General features: G+C 51.4%; 1 long non-coding RNA gene across 1 annotated transcript in view; it reads right to left on the bottom strand.

Moving 5' to 3' along the window:
• Positions 1–27,627, bottom strand: part of LOC141169811 (uncharacterized) — an 86,638-nt gene that overhangs the window by 52,355 nt on the left and 6,656 nt on the right. Inside the window, exon 2 of the long non-coding RNA XR_012252301.1 lies at positions 22,003–22,092. This is a non-coding gene — a long non-coding RNA (uncharacterized lncRNA). The remainder of the gene's footprint in view (positions 1–22,002; positions 22,093–27,627) is intronic.

Genomic DNA, 27,627 nt, shown 5'->3' with positions numbered 1-27,627 from the left:
GTGTCGGATCGTGGGGTTCAGTTCACCTCTCGCTTCTGGAGAGCCACATGTAAGCTGCTGGACATTACCCTGGATTTCTCCTCCGCTTACCACCCTCAGTCCAATGGTCAAGTGGAGCGGATCAATCAGATCTTGTCCAGCTACCTCCGGCACTTCGTTGATGCTCACCACTCGGACTGGGTGGATCTCCTACCATGGGCCGAGTTCTCTTATAACAACCATGAGAGCGAGTCCTCTTCCAAATCCCCGTTCTTTATAGTCGGTGGCCAACATCCCCGGATTCCACTTCCTGTCTCCGTTTCTGTGGACAACCCTGCTGCGGAGTCTCTTGTCAGCGAATTCGCCTGCTCACCTGGGAGCTCACGTCTACCATCAGCCGCCACAGGTCGTACCAACCCTTTACCCAGAGACTGCCCCGGTCACTTGCCGTGACCATCTGCCCGTTCACCCAGAGACTGCCCCAGTCACTTGCCGTGACCATCTGCCCGTTCATCCAGAGACTGCCCCGGTCACTTGCCGTGACCATCTGCCCGTTCATCCAGAGACTGCCCCGGTCACTTGCCGTGACCTCCTGCCCGTTCTTCTAGAGACTGTCCCGGTCACCTGCTATGACTGCCTGCCTGGTCGCCACCCGCTCCCTTACAAGGACCGCCCCCTTGTATAGTAGCTCAGAGGTTCCGCCTCCCAGACCCGTTACATATAGGAAGGGGTTCTTTACGGTAAGAGCAGTGAGAATATGGAATTCACTGAGTGAGGAGACGGTAATGTCAGATTCACTAAACCAGTTCAAGCGGGGACTGGATGCTTTTCTAGATACCAGGCAGATTTCTGCATATACTTAAAAATAGAATAAAATAGTAGGTTGATACAGGGATTTATTCTGACTGCTGGTTTCAGAGTCGGGAGGGAATTTTTCCTCAGGTGAAGATTGGCTAAATCATTTGGGGTTTTTGCCCTCCTCTGGATCAACTTTAGCAATTACAGAACTAACAGGTCGAACTTGATGGACGCAAGTCTTTATTCGGCTTTACTAACTATGTAACTATGTAACTATGTGTAAACAGAAAGATTTGGAGCTGGCGGACGTAGGTCGTCCATGGACCAGAACCTCTTGTAGAGGACGTCAGGCATGATGGTTACCTGAGATCCTGTGTCCAGCAGAGCGTGCGTCGGGATCCCGTCTAGCACAATGGACAGGAAAGGTCTTCCTCTGACGAACCTGTTGTACCAGTCTGATGGGCCTGGTGAATTTACTCCTGGATGTCGGCCCTCAGCCCCAGGGTTTTCTCGTTTAAAGGACAATTCTGGGTGGTGTGTCTGGTCTTGCAGCAGCGGTAGCAGGTAGGGTCCTTCGGCGGACGGCGCTGGTCACTGGTCCTCGTACAGGGTGGTGTTGGCCTCCTCCTCCTTCGCATCCAGGGGACATCCTCAGGGCTATCGGCTAACAGGATTTTCCCTCCTTCCTCGAGCTTCGTCCGCAGCTGCAGGGCACTCAGCACAGTAGTCAAGGTTTTGCTCAACTGACGCACTTCAGAGCGCAGACTGTCCAGCTCACTAGGGGACGTTGCTGGAACCTTAGCTTCAGCAGCCACTGGGGAAAAGGTGGGTGTAGCAGGCACTGGGTAAGCCCCACCCTGGTAGCATTGGATGGCATTTGTTTCCAGGGGCTGCAGTCCTTTTATAGCCATGTCCTTAAGATTATCAAAGGTGGCATCTGGATGATCCAGGGACCAACAACGCATAGTCCTGCTCTCCTCTGGAGACCTCAGTCCCCGGACAAACTGGTCTTTCAGCATTTTATTCTCATTTTCTATGCTGGTTGGACTAACCAGTTTCAGAGCCCGCAGGGCCCCCTGTAGATGCCAGGCATAGTCCCGAACATTGTCCTCCGGCTGTTGAGAACAATTGTAGAACCTCATCGGGAGGTCCGCCTCAGTAAGATCCTCAAAGACAGTCTGTAGCTTTTGAAATATTGCGGACACTGACTCCTGGTCTGCGGCCGACCATGTTTCCACTTCCCGTTCCGCAGCACCAGTCAGTTGTCCCAATACAAGAGCAGCTCTTTGCTTGCCTGTCATAGAGTACATGTCTAAGATACCGCATATCTTCCGCTTGAATCCAGACAGGGTATCTGGTTTGCCGTTGTACTGGGGGAGCCACTTTGCTCCAGGAATGTACGGTAGAGTTATGGGGATGACAGGAGTTACAGGCGCTGCAAGTGGAGCGGCTGCCCCGGCCTGCCCAGCGTCGGGCACGGGTTGAACATCAGGGACGTTGGCCGGTATCCCGGCATTGTGCTGTTCGTCGGACATTCTGGCGCCCCCCTAGCTAACCGTGGCCTACCTTCTAGTTTTTCTTCCGGTAGGCCGCTGCACCGCAGGTGACGGTCATCTTCAGGACCTTGCGTCGCTTGCGTCCTACGTCAGAGCGTTCAGCGATGCTCCTTACAGGACCTAGTGCTTCCTGGTTTGACGTCGAGGCGTGGGGTGTGTCCGGAGCTTCGCGCTCTTTTGCGGGTACGCCCCTCAGTTTCCCGCGGTTACGCCCTTCTTCTCACTCGGCGGCCCAACAATGGCGGCCATCTTCACCACAGTTTAATGTACACAGTTTTTATTAAAGGCACACAGTACCCGGTGGCAACGGGCATAACACTTCGTCGTTGCAGCGGGCACGCGATCCTGTTCGTGACGCCAGGAAAGATGACAAGCCCAGGGGATGGGGGATGACTCGGTACCCGGGCCTTTGCCTGGCCTTGCGGATGTCGCGGTGGTCGGCTCCCGGGCCCGTACCCTGGGGTCTCTCTTTAAAAGTGTTGATAGTTGTTAATTTTATTAAAGTTCGTGATGCCACCTGTGGCTTCTGGTGAGAATCACCAGCGCTGCGCAGTCCACTGAGGCCGGTGATAAGGCAGCTTGATGGTATAGCTCCCAACTGGTGGAGCTAGGCCTCAGGGCAGCGTATAGAAAGGGGAATGCAGGACAGGCGAGACCCAGCCAAGTCAAAGCAAGAACAGGGACAGACACGATAGTCACTTCAGTACCTTTTACTGATGGAAATTCAGGCACGTCCCGGAGCACTTTAGGGTGAAGGGTGCATGTCAGGATCCTCCCCAATGAGCGGGTGTAGGGCCTCCTGTTACTTGCCTCTGCGTAGTAAGTTTCTGACCTGCCTGGAGCTAGGCCTAACTTTGTTTCTGTCCTGCGCTGGCTGACCTTGTGGTAGGGCCTTTTTTTGGAGTACACGCTCCTCAGTTTATGGGGCCTATGTGTCTCCTGGCTCTGTTACGTATCAGCACTTTAGCGATCCTGTGACTTGTAGTTCTCCAGGGATTCCGGTTATACCTTACTGGGTCATAGAGATCCCAGTAAGCTTCGGACCCGGTGTCCGGAAAATTCTTCGTGGTGAGCTAGTTAAGCTCCTCTGCCCCCTAGGTACTAACTCTCCACTCGCCTTTGGCCTACTCGGGCCCTCACTAGGCTATACACACTAACGGCAGCTTGCCGCGCTTCACCGATCTTATGGCGCCGGCACACCTAAAGCTCACTACTCTGAGCTACAACTGAGTCTAGACTGGCTTACCTCTGCAGACAGACTTCTGCAGGAATAGAACCGAGAACTCTGTCCCTCTCTGACTGTGAGCAAGAACCCTGTTCTGGCTAGACTGCCAACTGAAACTAGACTAAACTGCCTGGCTCCACCTTCCTTATTTATATCCCTAATGGGCTCCCTCTGCTGGTCTGAGGTGGAAGGTGGAGATGTGTGAATGTTTATGGGGGCCTCTTGTGGAGGAATCCATCAATGCACTCTTCCAGGATCTGTGATACCAAGCGCAGATTGGCATCACACTAAAGTATCGCATACCCGTTCATCTGGAACTCTTTTTCTGCTATCAATTCCTAGCAGGCCATGTACACACTTGTCCATGGATTTTATTACTGACCTACCAGTATCTGCAGGCAAAACTGTGGTTTTGGTGACTGTAAATAGGTTCAGTAAAATGGTTCACTTTGTCGCACTACCGGCACTTCCGAATGACAAAACTCTTGCTCAGGTGTTTATAAGTGAGATCCTGAAGCTTCCCTCCAATGTGGTGTCAGACCGGGGGACCCAGTTTGTTTTCAAGTTCTGGAAAGCGTTCTGTTTTCGACTGGGGGTGCAGCTGTCCTTTTCCTCTGCCTTCCATCCTCAGTAAATGGGCTGACCAAGTGCGTTAACCTGAATCTGGAGACTTATCTCAGGTGTTTTGTCTCCGAAAACCAGAAGGATTGGGCATCTTACTTACCACTGGCAGAGTTTGCTATTAATAATCATCGCCAAGAATCTACCAGCAGGTCACCGTTCTTTGGCGCATACAGTTTCCATCCATAGTTTGGTACTTCTAGTGGGGGAGGAGCTTCGGGAGTTCCTGAGGTGGAACATTTTGCTTCATTGCTCTCCTCGTTGTGGCAGGGAGTATTTGAAGATCATGGGAGACAGGTACAAATGTATGGCTGACCGGAAACACTCGCCAGGTCCGGACCTGAGTGTGTGGTTGTCTACCAGGAATATCAAGTTGAAGGTTCCTTCCTGGACGCTGGGACCTAGATTTATTGGTCCCTATAAAATAACCGCCATCATTAACCCAGCACGTTTCGTCTTGAGCTACCTCAGGCCCTTAAGATCCACAATGTCTTTCACAGGTCTGTGCTCAAGAAATAGGTAGAACTTCTTTAGTCTTCTCCCCTGCTGCCACTCCCAATCATGTCCCTAGAGCTTAGCCCTAGATAGGGAGGGGACAGGGTGAGCACTAGTCAATCCCCACTACAAATTAAAGACAACAAGGTAGACAAACAAAGGGGATACACTTAGGTTGAGCAGACACAAGAGAGATAACGCCAACTGTCCTCTAAGGACACCAGAGAAGAAACTAGCCAACTGCTAGTGCTTCAAGACTACACAGGGGTTTATAGAACTAACACTGGCGACTCTCTGGAGAAACTGAGACTATTTAACTACCCAGCAAGGGTCAATCAGCAGCAGAAGGTGGAGGTCACTGATGGGTCCTAAAGTAAGAAGGATAAAACTATACTACAGAGATGAGGGAATCAAGAAGACATCTGCAATGCCAAGCACAGCGACCTTCTACAGCCGGCTCCAGAACGACTATCTGTCGCACCTGACACACCCATGATACTGTAGCTCGGAGCATTTTAAGCAGGGAAACGTCAGACCCGGGGAGAAGGAGGAAGAGGAATCCTCTTCACTGATGAAAAACTGTTTGTTCCTATGTCCATTTTCTTCAGTTCCTGTGTGTTCATGGGACAACCCTTTGTGGCGCCCCTGAGGGTTCGGTCGCCACAGGGGTACTGCATCTCTTTAATGAGGTGTGGTATCTCTCCTTCGAGGTAAGGATGGTGCAACTGTCAGGACCTCACCTCTGCATCCAACACTACACCTCTCCCACCTGTAGGGGGGGGGCTTTAAGGCACCAGGGTGCTGCTCCAGCCGGGATAAGTGGAGATGGGGGAACCAAAGTAAAGGGGAACCTAGTAGTGGGTGAGGGTGGAGGACACACTTAGAGGTTACACAACAAAAATTCATATTTAATTAACAGCCATCTTGGGCTTATGGTCTATGATTGTGATCTTCATCACTGAACGTGGCTTTCTGTGTGAACCTGCAGTTGATGGGGACACGGTACTCGTGCTCTGGCCTTGAGTCGAGGAGCGGGCAAGAGTTAACGGCTGTCTCTACCCGGAGGAGTAAAGCTCCGCAGGCAAAAGGATCCCAGGGGGATGCAGACGAAGCGTTATACGCCACCTGTCCTCACTATTCTGGCCTAGTCAGAGGGATTCCTGCTGCAAAAGGGGTGCCGGCCCCCAATATCTGACTCTGCCACTTCAAATCTTAGTCGGAGAAGCCCGGAGGCTCAGTGGATCCCACCGGGTAACGGACGGAGTGGAGTCGCCACCCGTACCCTTATTCTGTGCATAGTCCAGAGGGAGACCCGGCCTTAGTACACACACGGACAGGAGAGGACCTAGTGGGAAAGTCTAGGGACACTCTGGTGCGGGGTCCTGACCAAAGCACCTGAACTACCCGGAGGTTGTCGGACCCCCGGTCCTGGTGGTCGCAGCGCGCCGTGAGGAGCAGGGAGAAGCCTTGCAGCTGTGCATAATACCGTGAGTAAAGCTTGAAAGACTACCCCTATGGCCTTCGGTTTCTTATTGCAACGCGGCACCGCACAGCACCGCACCACTTCTTCCACTACGACTCCCATCCTCTTGTCTTCTCTGCCCTGAGGCCCTGCTCCGCCTGTGGGGAGTAGTATCATCTTCTGGCTGCCACTACATCCCGCCTCAGAGGACTGAACGCAGCGCTGGTGGGGGATCACCAGACACCACAGGTGGCGTAGTCAATTCAACCACTCGATCAACATCAACTCTGAAAGCCCATTACACCCTTTTAATGTGACGGCCCTGGGCACGGAACGAGTCCAGGCCACGGCTACAACCCACCGAACATCTGACCTAGCTCCGAGTACCCCCATCTCCCAGGGAGGGCTGTGAGCGTCACACCTTCACTGACTACAGGGAATTTTATTGCCCGCTCTTTGACAAAAAAAAAGCTGAAAATTCCTTTAATTTCTCTTCAGACTCCTCCGAACGTAATCTGAACGAATGGCTCCACAATTACAGAAGGTCATATCCAATTCCAGACAGAGAAGCTGATAATGAGGACACTTCTTTTTTAGTTTTGCCTTTTTCTGAAGCACCAGTACTTTTGAGACTACCATGACTAAGGCTACATGCTTCGTCCAACCAAATCACCCAGTGGGCTCCTCTTCCTTACTAAATTCCCTGAAAGCTCCACCTCATCCACCTTCTCTGGAGCTGTGCTCTGCCTGCATTTTACCTTTTCCTTAACAGGACTTTGCAGATGTCTTTTCCATGTAGAAGTGTGAGACACTACCTTCACATCAGGCATATGACTGAGCCTGTCCCCTTCTTCCAGCTAGTGGACCACCCAGAGGGAGAGTTTATCCTTTATCTCTCCCATAGGCGATGTCCACCTGCATTAAAGTCAATCTCGAAAGGGGATAATTCAAAAATCGAAATGTCTGGCTGGAGCTGGCTACTTTTCCTTAAAGAAGAAAGACAGGTCTCTGTCTCTGCGACCATGAATAGAGTATACGGGTCTGAATAATAACCCACTGAAAGATCATCACCCATTCATAGAATCATAGGATGTAAGAGTTGGAAGGGACCTAGTGGGTCATCTGGTCCAACCCCCGGCTCAAAGCAGGATTCACTAGATCATCTCAGACAGATGTCTGTCCATCCTCTGTTTGAAGATGTCCATTGAAGGGGAACTCACCACCTCTCGTGGACGCCTGTTCCACTCATTGATCACCCTAATCTTATTACTATGTAGAAGTATATGAGGGGACAGTACAAAGACCTTTCTACTGATCTTTTTACTCTGAGGCCTGAGACGGGGACAAGGGGGCATCTTCTACGTCTGGAGGAAAGAAGGTTTAATCATAATCACAGATGCGGATTCTTTACTGTAAGAGCAGTGAGACTATGGAGCTCTCTGCCGCATGATGTGTAATGAGGGATTCACTACTAACATTTAAGAAGGGCCTGGATGCCTTTCCTGAAAAGTATAATATTACAGGTTATAAATACTAGATTCCTTGATAGGGCGTTGATCCAGGGATCTAGTCTGATTGTCGTATGGAGTCGGGAAGGAATTTTTTCCCCAATGTGGAGCTTGGTGTTTGCCACATGGGATTTTTCCTTCCTCTGGATCAACATGTTCGGCTATGGGGTGAACTAGATGGACTTAGTCTTCCTTCAACCTTAAAAACTATGTTACTATGTTACTACGTTACTATGTTACTATGTATATAACCTCATAGTGACATCACACATTATTATATAACTATATAACCTCATAGTGACATCACACATTATTATATACAGTGCCTACAAGTAGTATTCAACCCCCTGCAGATTTAGCTGGTTTGATAAGATGCAAATAAGTTAGAGCCTTCAAACTGCAAACGAGAGTAGGTTTTATGAACAAAAGCATAAATCTTACAAACCAAAAAGTTATGTTGCTCAGTTGAATTTTATTACAGGTTATAAATACTAGATTCCTTGATAGGGCGTTGATCCAGGGAACTAGTCTGATTGTCGTATGGAGTCGGGAAGGAATTTTTTCCCCAATGTGGAGCTTAGTGTTTGCCACATGGGGTTTTTTCCTTCCTCTGGATCAACATGTTCGGCTATGGGGTGAACTACATGGACTTAGTCTTCCTTCAACCTTAAAAAACTATATTGCTATGTTACTAACTGTCAAAAAGTGTCTTCTAATATCTAATCTGTGTCTCCTCCCATTTAGTTTCATCCCATTGCTTCTAGTCTTTCCTTGTGCAAATGAGAATAAAGATGATCCTTCTACAATGTGACAGCCCTTGACATATTTGTAGACAGCTATTAAGTCTCCTCTCAGTCTTCTTTTTTGCAGCTGAACATTCCCAAATCCTGTAACCGTTCCTCATAGGACATGGTTTGCAGACCAGTCACCATCCAGGTAGCTCTTCTCTAAACTTGCTCCATTGCCCCTCATGTCTGAGTTAATTAACAGGATTTATAAAGGTTCACCAAATTAGATCTGTCTGAAGTCTATAATTTTATCCGCATCTAAGAGGGCAATGAATGGAAGACATCATTTAACACCAACAATGGTTACCATGAATATCTAATTATACAATGCACCGGCTTTGCTCCAGCACTTTCTGAATGAGGCTTAGCACAAATCACTCTGTTTACCAGATCCCAGGGGTTGGCCTGCACTTCACCCTTTAACTCCTGTACAGGCATCTGGACGTACACAAGGGCGCCTAGGTTGGGGCCATGGAGTCAACTGCTGGACTGTGGTGGATGCTGGCAGAAAAAATGGTCCAGTTGTCTGGAAAGAGCCAGGAGGTAGTTGTAGGGACAAAATCATAAGGCAGGAGAATAGTTAATAAACAAGTCAAGCAGTGGCATACCGCCAATGGCGGCAGGCCACGCCACTGCTATGGGCCCGTGAGCCGGGAGGGCCCAGAAGCAGCGGGGGAACAAGGAGGATAGATGCTCAGATTCCGACATAAGCTGCTGGCAGACAGGACGCAGCGCTGGAGCAAAGGTGAGGAAGGAAGGTGAGTATAAGTGTTTATTTGTTTTATGTGTGAAATGATTGGGCCATGCATACCAGGATTGGGGGATGAGAGGTGCCATACGTACCAGGATTGGGGGATGAAGGGGCCATACATACCAGGATTGGAGGATGAGGGGTGCCATACGTACCAGGATTGGGGGATGAGGGGGCCATACATACCAGGATTGGGGGATGAGGGGTGCCACACATACCAGGATTGGGGATGAGGGGGCCACACATACCAGGATTGGGGATGAGGGGGCCACACATACCAGGATTGGGGGATGAGGGGGCCATACATACCAGGATTGGGGGATGAGGGGGCCATACGTACCAGGATTGGGGGATGAGGGGTGCCACACATACCAGGATTGGGGATGAGGGGGCCACACATACCAGGATTGGGGGATGAGGGGTGCCATACATACCAGGATGGAGAAATTTATCAGTAGCTGCTGCATTTTCCACCCTAGGTTTATACTCGAGTCAATATGTTTTCCCAGTTTTTTGTGGTAAAATTAGGGGCCTCGGCTTATACTCGGGTCGGTTTATTTAAAATATATAGTATTTTAAAATCATTGAGTATGTGGTGCCCATAATACTGCTGGACTGTGGGGTGCATTATACTATATGGGGGCTGCATTTTACCCTATGGGGTATGTAATATACTATATGGAGGACTACGGTGAGTGCATTATATTCTATGGAGGACCATGGGAAGTTCATTATACTATATGGAGGATTATGGGGGGCTCATTATACTATATGGAGGATTATGGAGGGCGCATTATACTATATGGAGGATTATGGGTGTCGTATTATACTATATGGAAGGCTATGTGGGGTCATTATAATATTTTGAAGACTGTGTGAGGGGCCATTATACTGTATGAAAGCAATTATACGGTGTGAAGGTTTGTATTGGGTCCATCATACTGTTTGGAGGGCTAGTGCGGGCGTCACAGTTGGGGGATCATACTGTGTTGGGGTCACCATACTTTGCCTTGGGAGTTGAGGTGGGGTACAATAGGGTCATTATATTGTGCATGTGGAGGCTAATGTGGAGGAATGCACCGTGGGGGTATCATACTGTGTTTGGGGGGCACTTTTATTGGCATCACACTTTATGGGGGCAATGAAAGAGGAATCAAGGATTTCAGCAGGAGACAAATTACTATGTAAAGGATGGAAGGTTGTGAGATCTGCTCTTCTGTGACACAGACAAATATATATATATATTTTGGGGGGGGCAATTAGAGCTTCTGCTATGGGGCCCCATGATTTCTATGTATGCCCCTGAAGTCAAGGTCAAAATCAGGAATATTCTCTGTTTGCACAGCTTCTGTATTGTTAATGAAATCCTTGTGTTTCATGTTGATTGGTTCACTGTTCTATTTATACCAGCTTGATAATCATTGTCCTATGACTAAAGGCTGTAGCATCGGCGTCTCAAACTCCTGCCGGACAGAGACGCCGTTCCCCTCACCGCCGCTGTCCCGGTCCGGCGTCTTCCTGCTCCCCTCTTGCTGCTGCTGTGGCGCACACCGCGCACTGTGCTTAGGGCGCGCGCACTCCCTCCCTCTTAATGGGGTCGAGCGCGCCGTCCTAAAGAGTCCCTGGCCAATGGCCAGAGGACTTCCCCTTTATAAGGCACCTCCTCCAAAATGGAGGTGCCTGTGCAAAGTTGTTGTTTTGTGTGCTAACACTTTTCTCAGCCCTCAGGTCCCGCTGCCTGTCAGCCTTGCCCGCCAGTCTGTCTAACAGTCCTGCCCGCCAGTCTGTCTATTAGCCATGCCCGCCAGCCTTCCTACCCGGAACACCTGCCAGTTACCTGCCGTGCCTGCCAGCCTGCCTACCCGGAGCACCTGCCAGCTACCTGCCGTGCTCGCCAGCCTATCTACCCGGATTTCCCGCCAGCCTTCCTGCCGTGCTCATCCACTGTACCGGTCAGCTCCTGTCATCTGAACCATGGGAGTCACCTGCTCTCACACAAGGTCGGTCCCAGAGTGGCACCTGGTTCACCTGCCCGGTCCCTCCCTGGTTCACGGAGTCGACTAAGCCGCCGTGTGACCTGGGTTGTTCCGAGTAGCCACTTAGTTACGCCCCTCTGGTCCCTCCTTGCACCGAAGCACAAAGGTTCCACCACCTGGACCCGTAACAGTGTGCACAGGCCATGGAATCCGGTGGCTCCCAGGCTCCTTCGCTCTCAGACCTGTACCAAGAGGTCTCTCGCCAGAGATCCCAACAGGATACTATTCTGTCCTATCTGCAGACAGTCAACTCCCGCCTGGACTCGCTATCCACCCAGACTGTGTCAGTCTCTAATCGAGTGGTACCCGCTCCTGCGGCACCTCAACCCAGTGGCTCATAGGCCGTATGATTGCCCTATCGACCTGGTACCTGGTGCTTCTCCTCCCCACGGGCGAATCTACCCTTTGTCGCTGGCCGAGACCCGCGCCATGTCTGAGTACATAGAGGAGAATCTTGCTAGGGGATTTATCCAGAAATCTACCTCCCCGGCTGGAGCAGGATTCTTCTTCGTCAAGAAGAAAGACAGCTCTCTACGTCCCTGTATCGATTACAGGGGCCTAAACCAGATTACCATAAAAAATAAGCACCCCCTGCCTCTCATCTCGGAGCTGTTTGACCTCCTTAAAGGCGCGAACATCTTCACCAAGCTCGATCTTCGTGGGACGTACAATTTGGTCCGGACTCGCCAGGGAGACGAGTGGAAGACGGCATTCAACACCCGGGACGGTCACTACGAATACCGCGTGTTGCCCTTCAGTCTCTGTAATGCTCCAGCCGTCTTCCAGGAGCTGGTGAACAACATCTTCCGAGATCTCGTGTATTCTTGCGTGGTGGTGTACCTGGACAATATCTTGGTTTTCTCTCCGGATCTGCCCTCACACCGGAGGGATGTTCATCAGGTTCTGCTGAGACTCTGGTAGAATCGCCTAAATACGAGAAATGCATCTTTGAGCAGACCTCTCTGCTGTTCCTGGGTTATATTATCTCCGAGACTGGTCTGCGGATGGACCCCGAGAAGGTGTCTGCCGTCTTAAAGTGGCCCCGATCGGAGGGGTTGAAGGCGATTCAACAATTCCTGGGCTTTGCAAACTATTACCGCCTCTTCATTCCTCATTTCTCCTCCCGGACTGCTCCCATCTCTGCGCTCGCCCATAAAGGCGTAAATCCCAGGGAATGGACTTCGTCTCCCTTAAACTAGCCTTCTCCTCCGCTTCTGTGCTACACCCTCCGGATTGCAACAAGCAGTTCTTCCTGGAGGTTGATGTCTCCTCCTCCGGTGCCGGAGCGGTGCTCACCCAGAAATCCTCGTCCGGGCGAATGGTGACCTGTGGATTCTTCTCCAAGCTCTTCTCCTCGTCCGAATGCAACTACTGCTGGCCATCAAGTTAGCGCTGGAGGAGTGGCGCTATTTTATTGAGGGTGCTCTGCACCCGGTGGTCATCTACACTGACCATAAGAACCTTGCTTATTTGCAGAATGCCCAAAGACTAAATCCGCGTCAGGCCAGGTGGTCTCTATTCTTTGCCCGATTCTGCTTCACTCTGCACTACCGCCCGGCGGACAAGAACATTAAGGCTGACGCTCTATCCCGCTCGTTCCTGTCTTCCGACCAAGAGGAGGAGCCACTACATATCATTGACCCCTCCAAAGTAATGACTGTTGCTCCATTTGACCTATCTCATCTTCCACCCCGTAAGACCTTCGTAGCGGTTCCAGATCGGAAGAAGGTTCTACTCTGGGGCCATTTATCCAAACTAGCCGGTCATGCTGGCCAGAGGAAGACCTTTCTGCTCATTGCCCGACATTACTGGTGGCCTTCCCTGAGCAAGGATGTTGTGGACTTTGTCGCGGCTTGTTTCTCTTGTGCCCGTAACAAGGTTCCCAGGCACCTTCCAGCCTGCCGTTTCCTTCCTCTTTCCATGCCTTCTGCTCCGTGGCAACACATAGCAATGGACTTCATCATGGATCTTTCTGTTTCTGCCGGTTGTACAGTCATTTGGGTGGTCGCCGACCGTTTTTCTAAGATGGCCCACTTCATCCCTCTGCCTCTGTGCTGGCTAAGGACTTCATCCATCACATCTTCCTTCTTCACGGCCTACCCCTCCACATTCTCTCGGATCGCGGAGTTCAATTCACTTCGCGCTTCTGGAGAGCCACGTGCAAGCTGCTGGATGTCTCCTTGGATTTCTCCTCTGCTTATCATCCTCAGTCCAATGGTCAAGTGGAACATATCAATCAGATCCTTACCAGCTTTCTTCGGCACTTTGTCAACGCTCACCATAGCGATTGGGTTGAGCTCCTGTCCTGGGCCGAGTTCTCCTATAACAACCATAAGAGCGAGTCTTCTACTAAATCCCCGTTTTTTGTGGGTCTCTCATCAGCGAATTTTCGGCTATTTGGGAAGACACTAGATTTGCGCTTCTTTTGTCCTCTGAGCAGATGAAGAAACATGCTGATATGAGACGTCTGGATCCGTCTCAATTCCGTCCGGGAGACAAGGTCTGGCTTTCCTCCAAATATGTCCGTCTCAAGATACCTTCTTATAAGTTGGGTCCGCTGTTCATCGGTCCATTCAAGGTTCTGAACCAAATTAATCCCGTGGCTTACAAGCTGAAACTCCCGATCACCTTACGGATTCCCAACTCCTTTCATGTATCTCTCCTCAACCAGTTGTTCTTAATTCTTTCTCTGAAGATCCAGGTACCACCCCAGCTCCAGTCTCCGCTGAGGACGTCTTTGAGGTAGAGAACATTTTGGACACCAAGAGGGTAAGAGGAAAGACTTTCTTTCTTGTGGATTGGAAGGGGTTTGGCCCGGAGGAGAGGTCTTGGGAACCCAGGGAGAACATTCATGCCCCTCATCTTCTTAAAAAATTTCTCACCGGCCTAAAGAAGAGGGGGTGTAAATGGGGGTGTACTGTAGCATCGGCGTCTCTGCCTCCTGCCGGGCATAGACGCCGTTCCCCTCACCGCCGCGGTCCCGGTCCGGCGTCTTCCTGCTCCCCTCTAGCTGCTCTAGCTGCTGCTGTGGCGCGCACCTGCAGAGGCCGTGAGGGCCTAGGGTACTCGGTAGCTGGACCGGCAGTCTTCCAGGGAAGTCACGGTGGCAGTGGCCCAGCTCCGTGGCCCTGGCCGAGCAGATGAGGGGAGTATTTACAGGGGATTTGTAGTCTTTATGTGATGCCACCTGTGGTGCCTGGTCAGGGATGACCAGCGCTGCTGTGTGGACCCTGGGGGATAGATGGTATAGCAGCTAAGTTGAAACACTTCCCACAGGCGAAGCGAGCCCCCAGGGACTGAGAAAGCTAATATGAAGGATGGCGGCAGGGGAAACAGGGTGCAGAGAGCAGGGTGGCAGCAGTAATGATAGTCACGGTGGTAGCACAGCTGCGGGGAGGTGCAGAAGAAGAAGACAGACACGAGGAATGCAGTCTGGTTACTGCAGGGAAAGCTGTGGAGTCCGGGGCACTGGTCACTAGGTCCAGGAGGGTCTGGTCAGCCTGGAAGCAGTCGGAGTCCGCCCCGTCAGGTGGGTTTGGAGGCCTGCCTGCTGCGCTTCTCCGTTGCGGGCCCCGCTGCCTGTGAGCTATCCTGTGGTCCCTCTTCTTCACTCCTGCCCTAAGCTCCGTACTAGCAGGCAGTGCGAACCTATAATGGGTACTGCCATCTTGGGTGCAGCTCCAGGCTCTAGTTCTACCGCTGTGCTGCCGGGCTTCTGCTTGTGGCGAGAAAACTTGCAGTCTCCTGTACCCCAGATTCGGTTGCTGGGACGTTCAATCCCTGTACAACCCAGGACTTTGGCGTCCTCTGCTCTGCTGCCTGGGGTGAGCTCTTCACTTGCTCTGCTCCCCTGAACTTTCTCCTTCTCTCTCTGCTGCTTTCTCCCCCTCTCCCTCTCCTGAACTTTGCAGCTAAAGTTCATCTGAATGTGAGTAAAATACCCTGGATGACTTCACACCCCGCTTCAGCCTGTTATTTCCTGCACGGCACTGCACCCACCTTTCCTCATCACACTGCCCTGAGGCCTGCTCCACCTGCGGGGAGCCGTCCCATCTTGGCTGCCTGTAACACCGGCCTCAATGGACTGAAGCAGCGCTGGTGCTCATCACCGGAAACCGTAGGTGGTGTAGTTGAAAAATACCACTCTTACTTGAAAGTCCATATATTTTTATGTGATGGCCCTGGGCACGGAATGGGTCCAGGCCACGACTGCCTCCCCCGCTACCCCTACACCGACCCGGCTCCGAGTAACCCCATTTCCCAGGGAGGGCTGCTAGAGCGTCACAGAAGCACAGAGGTTCCACCCGTAACAGTGGCGCTTTTTTGGCACCAGAAACGCGTCGGGTATTTTTTCTTGGTTTTAACATGGATTAATAAAGGTTTTTGATTTTACCTGTGTGCTGGATACAGATCCTCCCTTTTTTTTCCTTTATGGCTGTGCTCACCAGCAGGATCGGCACCCTCCGGTGATATTATTCTCCTCAGCATTGTTATGGATTTGCCTGGATTTGTACCACCCGCATGGAGTCTCCCTGTCCCTCTCTCTTATCTAAATTACAGTCTTTTCTTCTGATGGTGGGAGGTGAGTAATAGAGTCCATAGAGAGGTGGATCCAAGGACTTTTTGAAGTATATAAGGGTTGGAGGGCAGGAGGTTGGAGGTAGGAGGTCTGATGGGAAAAGTACGGGAGCTTTGGCTTGGACACATATTCCTCACAGTCTCAAACTATGGTTGGCACCAAAAATACCTGGCCACAAGTAGAAGAGTACTAATAATCCCGGAATGACCTACAAGAACTGCGTAGTGGGATTCCTATGGGACTCACAAATGGAACTGATAGGGAGCAAACAATTTTTAGGTGGGAACATCATCAGGGGCTAACTCTTTTGACCTAGGGATCAAGATAACAGTGATTTTATAATTGCCACCTTCGAGAAAGTGGTCAACTCAGTCAGTGGTTTAGCAAACTTGGAAATTTTTTTATAAACTTCCGACAATAATTTGCTAAAAAAAACACTGCAAGGCCTTCAGAGACTTTGGTTGTACCCACTCCTTAATAGCTTAGTCTTTAGAGGGGTCCATTTGTAAACATTTAGTAGACAAGATTTACCCAAGAAAATTTACTTCTTCAACCAAGAGCACACATTTTTCAAGTTTAGTTAATAGAGAATTGTCTCTGAGTCTTTGGACTACAGTATGTACATGTTGGATGTGTGACATAATATCAGGTCAATAAACCAAGATGTCAGCCAGAGACAACCACATATTGGTTATGTCTCTGAATATTTCGCTAACAATTTTTGGAAAAAACAGCTGGCGCATTACTGAGCCCAAAGGGCATCACAAGATCTTCATAGTGACCCTCAGGGGTGATACATCCCGCAATGTTGTTAAGTTCCCGTCAATAGTTGGTCTGAGACCACCATAATATTATCCCCAAAAAAGAACCTTGCCACCACATGAACCCTCCTGCAGACTGTCTGCTATATAATCTTTCATTGTTGGACGTTCTGGACCAGAAGGATTATATCTTTTACCCTTGGAGAGATGGGAGTTTGGTACCAGGTCTATGGGGCAATCATAATCTATGTGTGGGGGGAAATTTATGGATATCAGACCTTATTATTTCTAAATAGTTTCTCTAGGAGGTTCCTGAAGAACATATGTTCCAGAGCAGAAATGAGGGCTAAAACTGGTTTAAAACTGGTGGCAGTGTAAAGTGGGGTGTGGATATGGGGACCGTTTGTGGGTGGCACTCAGCTGATTGTTGGCCTATTGCAATAGTAAGCGGATGAGTGAGTGGGAAGCAAAGTCCCCTTTTATGGTCACATCTGAGGAACGTGTGTCGCAAATGAGCGGTCTTCACGACATATTGGTGCCAGCGGTAGTTGTGTTCTTGACACTGAGTATTAAGGGGAGCCCGTCATGTAAAAAACGCTATTAAACTGCAGGTATGGGGTTAATCTGCAAGTTAACAGCGGTTTTATTCCTCCCAGCCACCTTGGGATTTCAGGCGGCTGCTCGGTCGCCGCTCAGTACATTGTGGGCTCTGGCAGGAGCAAAGACTGCAAGACTCTAATTAACAAGAATTCAATCACAGGTCAGTCTAATTATTCACTACACAGGTGTAAAGCAGACAGGGGACTATAAAAGGGCAATATTTACTACAGAAAAACCCCTTCCCATTTCATGCTGTCAGCAATGGCACCACATGGAAGAGAAATGTCACAGGACCTGAGAAACAAAAGGTCAAGGCTACAAGAAGATCAGCGAAGGTTTAATTATCAATCAGATACTGGAGTAAAAGTGACAGAAAATGTAACAAATAAAATCAAACAAATCCACCAGCTACATTTTTATAATGCTAATTTAGCTATTGAGTATAAGCAATAAGCTCGCAAAAATTAGAAATAGCAACTCAACATACTATTAAATGCAAAATTACATACACGTCAAAAGTGTTAGAAAAAGCAGAAAGTATAATGAACGACAATCAGCAGTACATAGGTATCAAGGCAGTGTAAGCACAACTGCAACAATAGGTCAAAATTATATGAGTGCATAAAGATTTTTGTATGTTATAAACGCAGTGGTCTTAGATGCAGACATACAAATTCCAAATGACAGACGTGTGGCATTAATGCTCTTATCCATGATAATAGTGTAAACCACATGATAGAAGTCCCCAACGCGCGTTTCCCATATTTAGTGTCTTGTTTCCTCAGGCGGACTGGTATACTGATCTGACCCACAAGAACTTAAATATCTTGGATGCTGATCAAGCGATCAAAGTCCAAACAATAAGATTAAATCAAAGTGGCAAATGCGCACCCCCACTCGTGCCATCCAACAGCCCAGGGCCATCAAGGTAAGACCGCCCATAACAAGGAGTGGGGACATGTCACAATGGTCCCAGGCATGGATGCCATAAAGATGCCGCGAGAAGAACAGAGACACAGAGCAGCGGGGTGCCCACACGCACATCATATCCCACTGGCATGAATGAAATGTACATTTCTATGGGATTGGGAGGAAACTCAGAAACAGAGGCTGCAAGTGAGTGGAAGATTCCAAATAAAGTGCCAATATACGGACAATAAAGTGCATAAGTGCCACATAGTGAGATATATTACCATCATAAAGCAATTTCATAAAAATCTATAAGTAATAAATGATGAGAACGTGTGCAGATGTTATACATAATGAGGTTCATATGAAAAAGATAGAAAGAATGGAATATAGAGATCAATGGAGAGAGATGAGAAGGGTGAACGCACGGCAATATTCACCAGACGCAGCAGGTTATTCCATAGTTCAATCTATGAGAAAGACGAGCAACCCGTCAGAAACATAGAAATAGTGACCAATTAAAGCATAACGTAAAAGCAGAAGAAACAAAGAAAAAGTAAATCAGAGCCAATCATTTCTACAGGAAAGATGCAAATCTAAGTGTCTCGCAGAATCATCGGAGAGCTTTGCACCTTGAGAACCGTATGTTTAGTTCCTCTTTGTGCAAGTAATGTTTTAGTGTTTCCACCGCTAGCACCACCATGGATGATGTCAATACCTCAGTCATGAGGGACATCGAGTTACAAACATGGGACATTTTAAAATGACGCGGTATCGTTTTCAATACTGTAGTCTTTTTCTGAGCTCCTCTCAGCTGATGTGTGATCGCATCGAAGTTCAGCTCAGCTTTCATGTGGTCAGAAATCAGCATAGAGGAGCTCAGAAAACTACAAATAAAGGAGTTACAAACTCCCCGTCAGAACAAGCCCACTGATGGTTCCAGGGGCGGACACAGACTGTAGTGGGCCCCTGTGCAAGAAATTTTTGGGGCCCCCCCCGCCCTTCATAAGGCAACAAAGTTATGTAAACATAACCCCCCCATGTGCAGCTCACCCCCCCTTACATCTCTCATCCCCCCCCATGTGCATCTCTCATCTCCCCCATGTGCATCTCTCATCTCCCCCCCCATGTGCATCTCTCATTCCCATGTGCATCTCTCATCTCCCCCCCATGTGCATCTCTCATCTCCCCCCCCATGTGCATCTCTCATCCCCCCCATGTGCATCTCTCATTCCCATGTGCATCTCTCATCTCCCCCCCATGTGCATCTCTCATCTCCCCCCCATGTGCATCTCTCATCTCCCCCCCATGTGCATCTCTCATCTCCCCCCCATGTGCATCTCTCATCTCCCCCCCATGTGCATCTCTCATCCCCCCCATGTGCATCTCTCATCCCCCCCATGTGCATCTCTCATTCCCCCGTCCATCTCTCATCCCCCCCATGTGCATTTCTCATCCCCCCATGTGCATCTCTCATCCCCCCATGTGCATCTCTCATCCCCCCATGTGCATCTCTCATCCCCCCATGTGCATCTCTCATCCCCCCATGTGCATCTCTCACCCCCCCCATGTGCATCTCTCATTCCCCCCCATGTGCATCTCTCATTCCCATGTGCATCTCTCATCCCCCCCATGTGCATCTCTCATCTCCCCCCCATGTGCATCTCTCATCTCCCCCCCATGTGCATCTCTCATCTCCCCCCCATGTGCATCTCTCATCCCCCCATGTGCATCTCTCATCCCCCCATGTGCATCTCTCATCCCCCCCATGTGCATCTCTCATCCCCCCATGTGCATTTCTCATTCCCCCGTGCATCTCTCATTCCCCCCATGTGCAGCTCACCCCCCCTTACATCTCTCATTCCCCCCATGTGCAGCTCACCCCCCCTTACATCTCTCATCCCCCTCCGTGCATCTTTCATCCCCCCCGTGCATCTCTCATCCCCCCCCGTGCATCTCTCATCCCCCCCGTGCATCTCTCATCCCCCCCCGTGCATCTCTCATCCCTCCCCCGTGCATCTCTCATCCCCCCCATGTGCATCTCTCATCCCCCCCGTGCATCTCTCACCCCCCCATGTGCATCTCACATCACCCCCCCATGTGCATCTCACATCCCCCCCATGTGCATCTCTCATCCCCCCCCATGTGCATCTCTCATCCCCCCCATGTGCATCTTTCATCCCCCCCGTGCATCTCTCATCCCCCCCCGTGCATCTCTCATCCCCCCCGTGCATCTCTCATTCCCCCCCATGTGCATCTCTCATCCCCCCCATGTGCATCTCTCATCCCCCCATGTGCATCTCTCATCCCCCCGTGCATCTCACATCCCCCCCCATGTGCATCTCACATCCCCCCCCATGTGCATCTCTCATCTCCCCCCCATGTGCATCTCTCATCCCCCCCATGTGCTTCTCTCATCCCCCCGTCCATCTCTCATTCCCCCGTCCATCTCTCATCCCCCCCATGTGCATTTCTCATCCCCCCCATGTGCATCTCTCATCCCCCCCATGTGCATCTCTCATCCCCCCCATGTGCATCTCTCATCCCTCCCATGTGCATCTCTCATCTCCCCCATGTGCATCTCTCATCTCCCCCCCATGTGCATCTCTCATCTCCCCCCCATGTGCATCTCTCATCTCCCCCCCATGTGCATCTCTCATCTCCCCCCCATGTGCATCTCTCATCCCCCCCATGTGCATCTCTCATCCCCCCCATGTGCATCTCTCATTCCCCCGTCCATCTCTCATCCCCCCCATGTGCATTTCTCATCCCCCCATGTGCATCTCTCATCCCCCCATGTGCATCTCTCATCCCCCCATGTGCATCTCTCATCCCCCCATGTGCATCTCTCATCCCTCCCATGTGCATCTCTCATCTCCCCCATGTGCATCTCTCATCTCCCCCCCATGTGCATCTCTCATCTCCCCCCCATGTGCATCTCTCATCTCCCCCCCATGTGCATCTCTCATCTCCCCCCCATGTGCATCTCTCATCTCCCCCCCATGTGCATCTCTCATCTCCCCCCCATGTGCATCTCTCATCCCCCCCATGTGCATCTCTCACCCCCCCATGTGCATCTCTCATCCCCCCCATGTGCATCTCTCACCCCCCCCCCCATGTGCATCTCTCACCCCCCCAATGTGCATCTCTCACCCCCCCAATGTGCATCTCTCACCCCCCCCATGTGCATCTCTCACCCCCCCCCATGTGCATCTCTCACCCCCCCCCATGTGCATCTCTCATCCCCCCCATGTGCATCTCTCACCCCCCCCCCGTGCATCTCTGATTCCCCCCACTCCTGGTTAATTAATTGTATTTAAAAAAAATAAAACTTGTTATACTTACCCCCATGCGATCCCTGCAGAATCCTGGTGCTCGTCCACGTCGCTGCCACCACGTTCTCCTGACGTTCATATAGCCATCAGCTTTTGTTTTGGCCAAAAGATTTTTAAAGCCGCCACCACGATAAGGTAGACTCTTCTGGCCGGGCCCTACTCTAACCTATTAAAATTTTCTTAAAATATCCAATACTCTTTTTAGATATATTTTTATTTAGTTTTCTTTAAGGGAATGTGTCATATACATTTTTTTTTTTTAAAATGACCAATAATACCACATACAGGGAATACCGCCACACCATCACCAGACCACATATTACCACAACATTACTAATATTACCATAAGTGTCATTATACACGGGAGCTCTATACATGGTATGTATAATGTAAGTGTCCAGGTAATCTAGTGATCACCAGTGACATTATACACAGGAGCTCTGTATATAGTGTACAGGTAATACAGTGATCACCAGTGACATTATACACAGGAGCTCTGTATATAGTGTACAGGTAATACAGTGATCACCAGTGACATTATACACAGGAGCCCGGTACATAGTATATAGTGTAAGTGTACATGTAATACACTGACTCACTGGTGACGTCTCTAGGTGAAGTCCTTCAGCTACGCTTTTCTCCTTCATCCAGCACAGACCGCCATCACGTCTTCCAGCCAGGACTCGTCTCTGCATAAAATAACACAGTTATCTAGAGCACATTCCCCAACTTCTACATTACGCAGCTGAATACAGACGTGCATCCACCATCAATATATGGTTAGTTATTATGCAACCTATCATTCCAAATATAAATTGTAATCCACCACGGTGCCCCCATTAACTGTAAATAGGCACTCAATATATAATTTAATTAGAACCTCTACTCTTTCCGCCAATTTGTTACCAGTTACACTCCTGCATCCGCAACACCCCCTACTCTATACTTCCTGCTCCCCGCATTCATTATTTACATGCACCCCCTGCCCTAATTCATTATATCATGTCCGTGCTCTCCCCACCCCATCATCATTTATCATTTACTCTCCCCCACCCCACATTCATTATGTGCAGCTCATTATCCCCCTACTCCCAATTCCCCCATGTGCAGCTCATTTTCTCCCAATTCCCCCATGTGCAGCTCTCACCCCCCCATGTGCAGCTCTCAAACCCCCCCATGTGCAGCTCTCACCCCCCCCATGTGCAGCTCATTATCGCCCTACTCCCAATTCCCCCATGTGCAGCTCTCACCCCCCCCATGTGCAGCTCTCACCCCCCCATGTGCAGCTCTCACCCCCCCATGTGCAGCTCTCAAACCCCCCCATGTGCAGCTCATTATCGCCCTACTCCCAATTCCCCCATGTGCAGCTCTCACCCCCCCTATGTGCAGCTCTCACCCCCCCTATGTGCAGCTCTCACCCCCCCATGTGCAGCTCTCACCCCCCCCATGTGCAGCTCTCACCCCCCCATGTGCAGCTCTCACCCCCCCCATGTGCAGCTCTCACCTCCCCCATGTGCAGCTCTCACCCCCCCATGTGCAGCTCTCACCCCCCCCATGTGCAGCTCTCACCCCCCCCATGTGCAGCTCTCACCCCCCCCCCATGTGCAGCTCACACCCCCCCCATGTGGAGCTCTCACACCCCCCCCATGTGCAGCTCTCAAACCCCTCCATGAGCAGCTCTCAAACCCCTCCATGTGCAGCTCTCACCCCCCCATGTGCATCTCTCATCTCCCCCCCATGTGCATCTCTCAGCACCCCCCCCATGTGCATCTCTCAGCACCCCCCCATGTGCATCTCTCATCTTCCCCCCCATGTGCATCTCTCATCTTCCCCCCCATGTGCATCTCTCATCTTCCCCCCCATGTGCATCTCTCATCTTCCCCCCATGTGCATCTCTCATCTCCCCCCCATGTGCATCTCTCATCTCCCCCCCATGTGCATCTCTCACCCCCCCATGTGCATCTCTCATCTCCCCCCATGTGCATCTCTCATCTTCCCCCCCATGTGCATCTCTCATCTTCCCCCCCATGTGCATCTCTCATCTTCCCCCCATGTGCATCTCTCATCTCCCCCCCCATGTGCATCTCTCATCCCCCCCATGTGCATCTCTCACCCCCCCATGTGCATCTCTCACCCCCCCCCATGTGCATCTCTCATCTCCCACCCCCCCACCCATGTGCATCTCGCATCTCCCATTCCCCCCACTCCTAGTTAATTGTATTTTAAAAAAAATAAAACTTGTTATACTTACCCCCATGCGATCACTGCAGAATCCTGGCGCTCGTCCAAATCGCTGACACCAGGTTCTCCTGACTTCCGGCCATGTGACGGCGCCATCACATGACCGGAAGTCAGGGGAATCATGAAGGCGCTGAGATGTCCCGGACCCGGCGCTTAGCATGGGGCCGGGGGCCCCATGAGGAGAGAGACGCACAAGAGGGGGGCCCCCAACGGGGCTCCGAGGGGGCCCCTACTGGCCGGGCCCCATGCTGGAGTCAGGGCAGTCATGCCCTGATGGCGGCCCTGCAGGAGGGGCCCCCTTTCCCTCGGGGCCCCCGTTCAATGAACGGGCTGCACGGGCGGTAGTTCCGCCCCTGGATGGTTCCTTAGTTAACTCATTCTGCATCAAGCAATGTACAGGGATACGAAAAGCCTGTGTCAGGCACACCACTTGCTTGTGACACACGTGCCTTGGATGCTCCTGTTCAGGGGGCGTCCACTTCTCACTCTTTTGACCTATCGCTGTCAGGGTTTCACAGGGACGACACCGGGGAGATCACACATTATCCCACCGCTGTCGTCACTTTGTCAGGATTGTCAGGGATTCGCACACACATGATCCCAATTACTCACTACGTAGGTATCGGCAAGCACGCAGTGAGCGTATGGCGTACACACCTCCGGATTCCAATGCATGGAATATGTGTATATGTGACGCCTCTACTCAGAGAAGCCCGTGTTTTACCCTGGGTGTTGGGGGACTCTGTGTCGGGCCCTGTGATGGAGAGATGAGATGCAGCCGTGGCCCGGGCCCGACCCGTGCTCAGGGCCATCACATTAGAAAGAGATGGTGTGGGCTTGTCTGGGTTGAGTGGCTTATTTTATCGACTACGCCACCTGTGGTGCCTGGTGAAGGGTCACCAGCGCCGCTGCAGTCCACTGAGGCCCGGTGTCATGGCGGCTAAAGTTCTCACTGCTCCCCACAGGCGGAGCAAGGCCTCAGGGCAGGCAAACAGGAAAGAGAGGGGGTAACAGTGCGGGGAGTACGGGCACCGCGTCGCATGGTATGGCGCATAATGAACAGTCTGGAGGCCATAGGGGTGAACTTCCAAGGCTTTACTCACTTAGAGATGTCAGCGGAAAGGCGACTCCCTGCTCCCCGCGGAGTCCTGCGGCCACCAGGGACGGGGGTCCGACCACCTCCGAGAAAGTCCAGTGTTCGGTAGCGACCCTACACCAGAGTGTTCCTGCACTACAGATTTCACCCTTTCCCGTTTGTGCGTGTGTAGATAGGCCGGGTCTCCCTCTGAGCTCCTCTCAGGACTAGGGCACGGGTGGAAATTCCTCTCCATCCGATACCCGGCGGGATCCTCAGGGCCTAACCGGGCTTTCCCGTACAGGACATAGAGTACAAGGTCAGGTGTTGGGGGTCGGTACCCCTCTTGCAGCCGGAATCCCTCTGAATAGATCAGGTAGGCGAGGACAGGTGGCGTACTCCACTCCGTCTGCATCCTCCCCAGGACCCATTTGCTGGGGAGCTACACTCTGAAGCTCCCGGGCCTTCTTGATCCTGGTCCTTGGCCGGGTTGAGACATTCCTTGTCTGCAACCTACCTCTCATCCCAAGGCCAGGGCACGAGGGCTGTGTCCCTTACCGGCGCAGGCCCACACAGGATCTGCGCTCCCGGAGGGAGGTCACATTACACACAGTATTTTGACCGCACAGTACGACTAACTAATTAACTAATTACCAGAAGGACCATTTGACAGACAGACTGCCAGAAGACTAGCCAGGGCTAGACAAAGGACCAGGACCAAGATGGCTTTTTATTAAATATGAATTCTAAAGTGCAGCTAACTTGTAAGTTCTCCACCCTCACCCACTAACTGGTTCCTACCACTTTGTGTTCCCCAGTCTCCCTGTAACCAGGGGAGCAGCACCTAGTGCATACTAGCTCCCTCTGGTGGAGAAATGTGGTGTTGGATGCAAAAGGTTAGGTCACAACCATCACACTGGCCTTACCTCAGAGGAGGAACACTACACTCCATTAAAGAAGTGCAGCATCCTTGTGGCGGTCGAACCCTCAGGGGCGCCATATTCCCCCCTGGTAAAACACAGCACGTCCGCGGGCTGCAAAAGAAGTAACACCCAGGAAATTTTCTTTTTATAATAACAAGCAAAACTATCATCCCTTTATGGGAGGCACATATCTTAAACGTTACATAACAAGGTGCATAGTATAAAAGTATAAAATTATAAAAGTGCTAGCATTTTTCCAGAGACATTATTGCAGGCAAACAGACAGGTTATGTGCAAAGACGCAGAGTCAGTTCAGAAGTGCGAGGGACCTGTTCTAAACCCCCAACGTTGGCCCTAGGGTGGCTGCAGGGCATGAAGATCCCGAGTTGGACCTCCCAGAGAGCCATCCTGACAGGTTTTCCTTCTGAGGTTTGAGGTAGAGAATATCCGCGGTTTTGTATAAAACCAATATGGAGCACCTAAAGAGATGCAAACTATATACAAGGGGGAAAGAGTCTGTCTGCTAGTCCACAGGGACACGGGTCTCTAGAAACCGGGTTAGAAATTAAGCATAATAGGAAAAGTCAACTTTTAAACTTGTAAACAAAACTGCAACAACAGCCGGGGGCTGCTTTAAACTTCGGGCTGCCGTCTTGGAAAGGGCTCATTCCTCCTGACGGAGGCTAGTCGGTCCCCTGAGGCTGAGCGCGGGGTGACGTTGCTCCCGGACACTTTGTGTACGTCCAGGGCGTACCACCCACGCTCCGCCTGGTGGCGAGTGAAAGTCACTGTGTCGCCCGGGAAGAGGTTCCGACCTCGGTGTCCCTTCTTGAGGCGCGGCTCGACGTCCCGCCGGCTGACGAACACATCGTCCTGGAACTGGGGACACTGGATGAACCCCCACCCCGCCTCATGAAGAAAATGGATGACTTGGCCTTCATACCAGGGACTGGGACGGGTGGCCTCCTCCTGACGCGCCCGAGTTTTTTGCAGCAATGGTCCGGGCCTCGAGGCGCTCGCAGCGTTGCTCCCGCCGACGCTGCTCTCATGCAAGCTGGAATATCTGGTCGCTGCACCACTGGCTCCTCCTCCGCGCTTCAGCCTGGGTCTCCCGGGGGAAGCCCATTAGGTCGCCCCCCTGGTTTTCCCAGGCCCACTCCTCAGCCTCGGGCCAGGTTACTGCCGGTGCAGGTAGCGGGGTTAGAACGGGTTGCTACGAGTCCTCTGTAGACGCGGACCAGTCCGGGTTGGAGCCGGTAGCTTCCTCCGCAGCTTCAGGCACCTCCGAATCAGGGTTTGGGCGGCATCGCAGGTCCCCACCCATGGCTGCCGATTGAAGCTCTGGAGCCAACGCTTGCTCCCAGGTGACCGCGTGGGGAATCAGGTACTCCGACATGAGGTCCAAGATAGTCACGGTAGGCTCTGCAGCCGGGGCAGGGGTTGCACACACACCCGCCGCTGGTCCGCTCTCGACCTCTGTCACCGCATGCCCTTGTCCTGGAACCTCAACTCCTTGGCGGCGGTCACGGATACGCAGCAGCATCTCCTCCCGCCACGCAGCCGTCGCCGCCTCCTGGGCCTCTCTCTGCCTTCTTATGAGTTCCGGAGCTTCCTGCTGGAGAAATGTAATATCTCCCGGGGTCAATACGCTGCCGCCTTGCTCTCTGCCGGGTGAAGGGCCTGAACCGGGTTCAGTAGATGCGTCGACTTGCTCCCCAGAGGCATCCATGTCTGCCTCTGTTGACTGCCAAGCTCCGACTGCAATGGCCGCACCTTGTTGCTTTGCTTCTTCCTCCTCTTTCGGGGCGGTTCCTGGGCGGAATGCTGACAGGCCCGCCTTCGTTCAGCCCATCCAGTTTGATGGGCATTACCCCGCGGACAGTCTCTGATGGAAGGGGCAGTCCACATTTTTGGCGCCAAGCGGGAGCCCAGCCCAAGATGGGAGGCATTCAAAGACAGTCTTTTCACAACATTATGGCATCTGT

Source organism: Phyllobates terribilis, unplaced genomic scaffold (genome assembly GCF_046119375.1).
Source record: "Phyllobates terribilis strain yellow unplaced genomic scaffold, ASM4611937v1 Scaffold_1__5_contigs__length_1240528914, whole genome shotgun sequence".
In the NCBI taxonomy this organism is placed as follows: Eukaryota; Metazoa; Chordata; class Amphibia; order Anura; family Dendrobatidae; genus Phyllobates; species Phyllobates terribilis.
The sequence above is the reverse complement of the archived record's forward strand: the minus strand, read 5'-3'. Positions and strand labels throughout refer to the sequence as shown.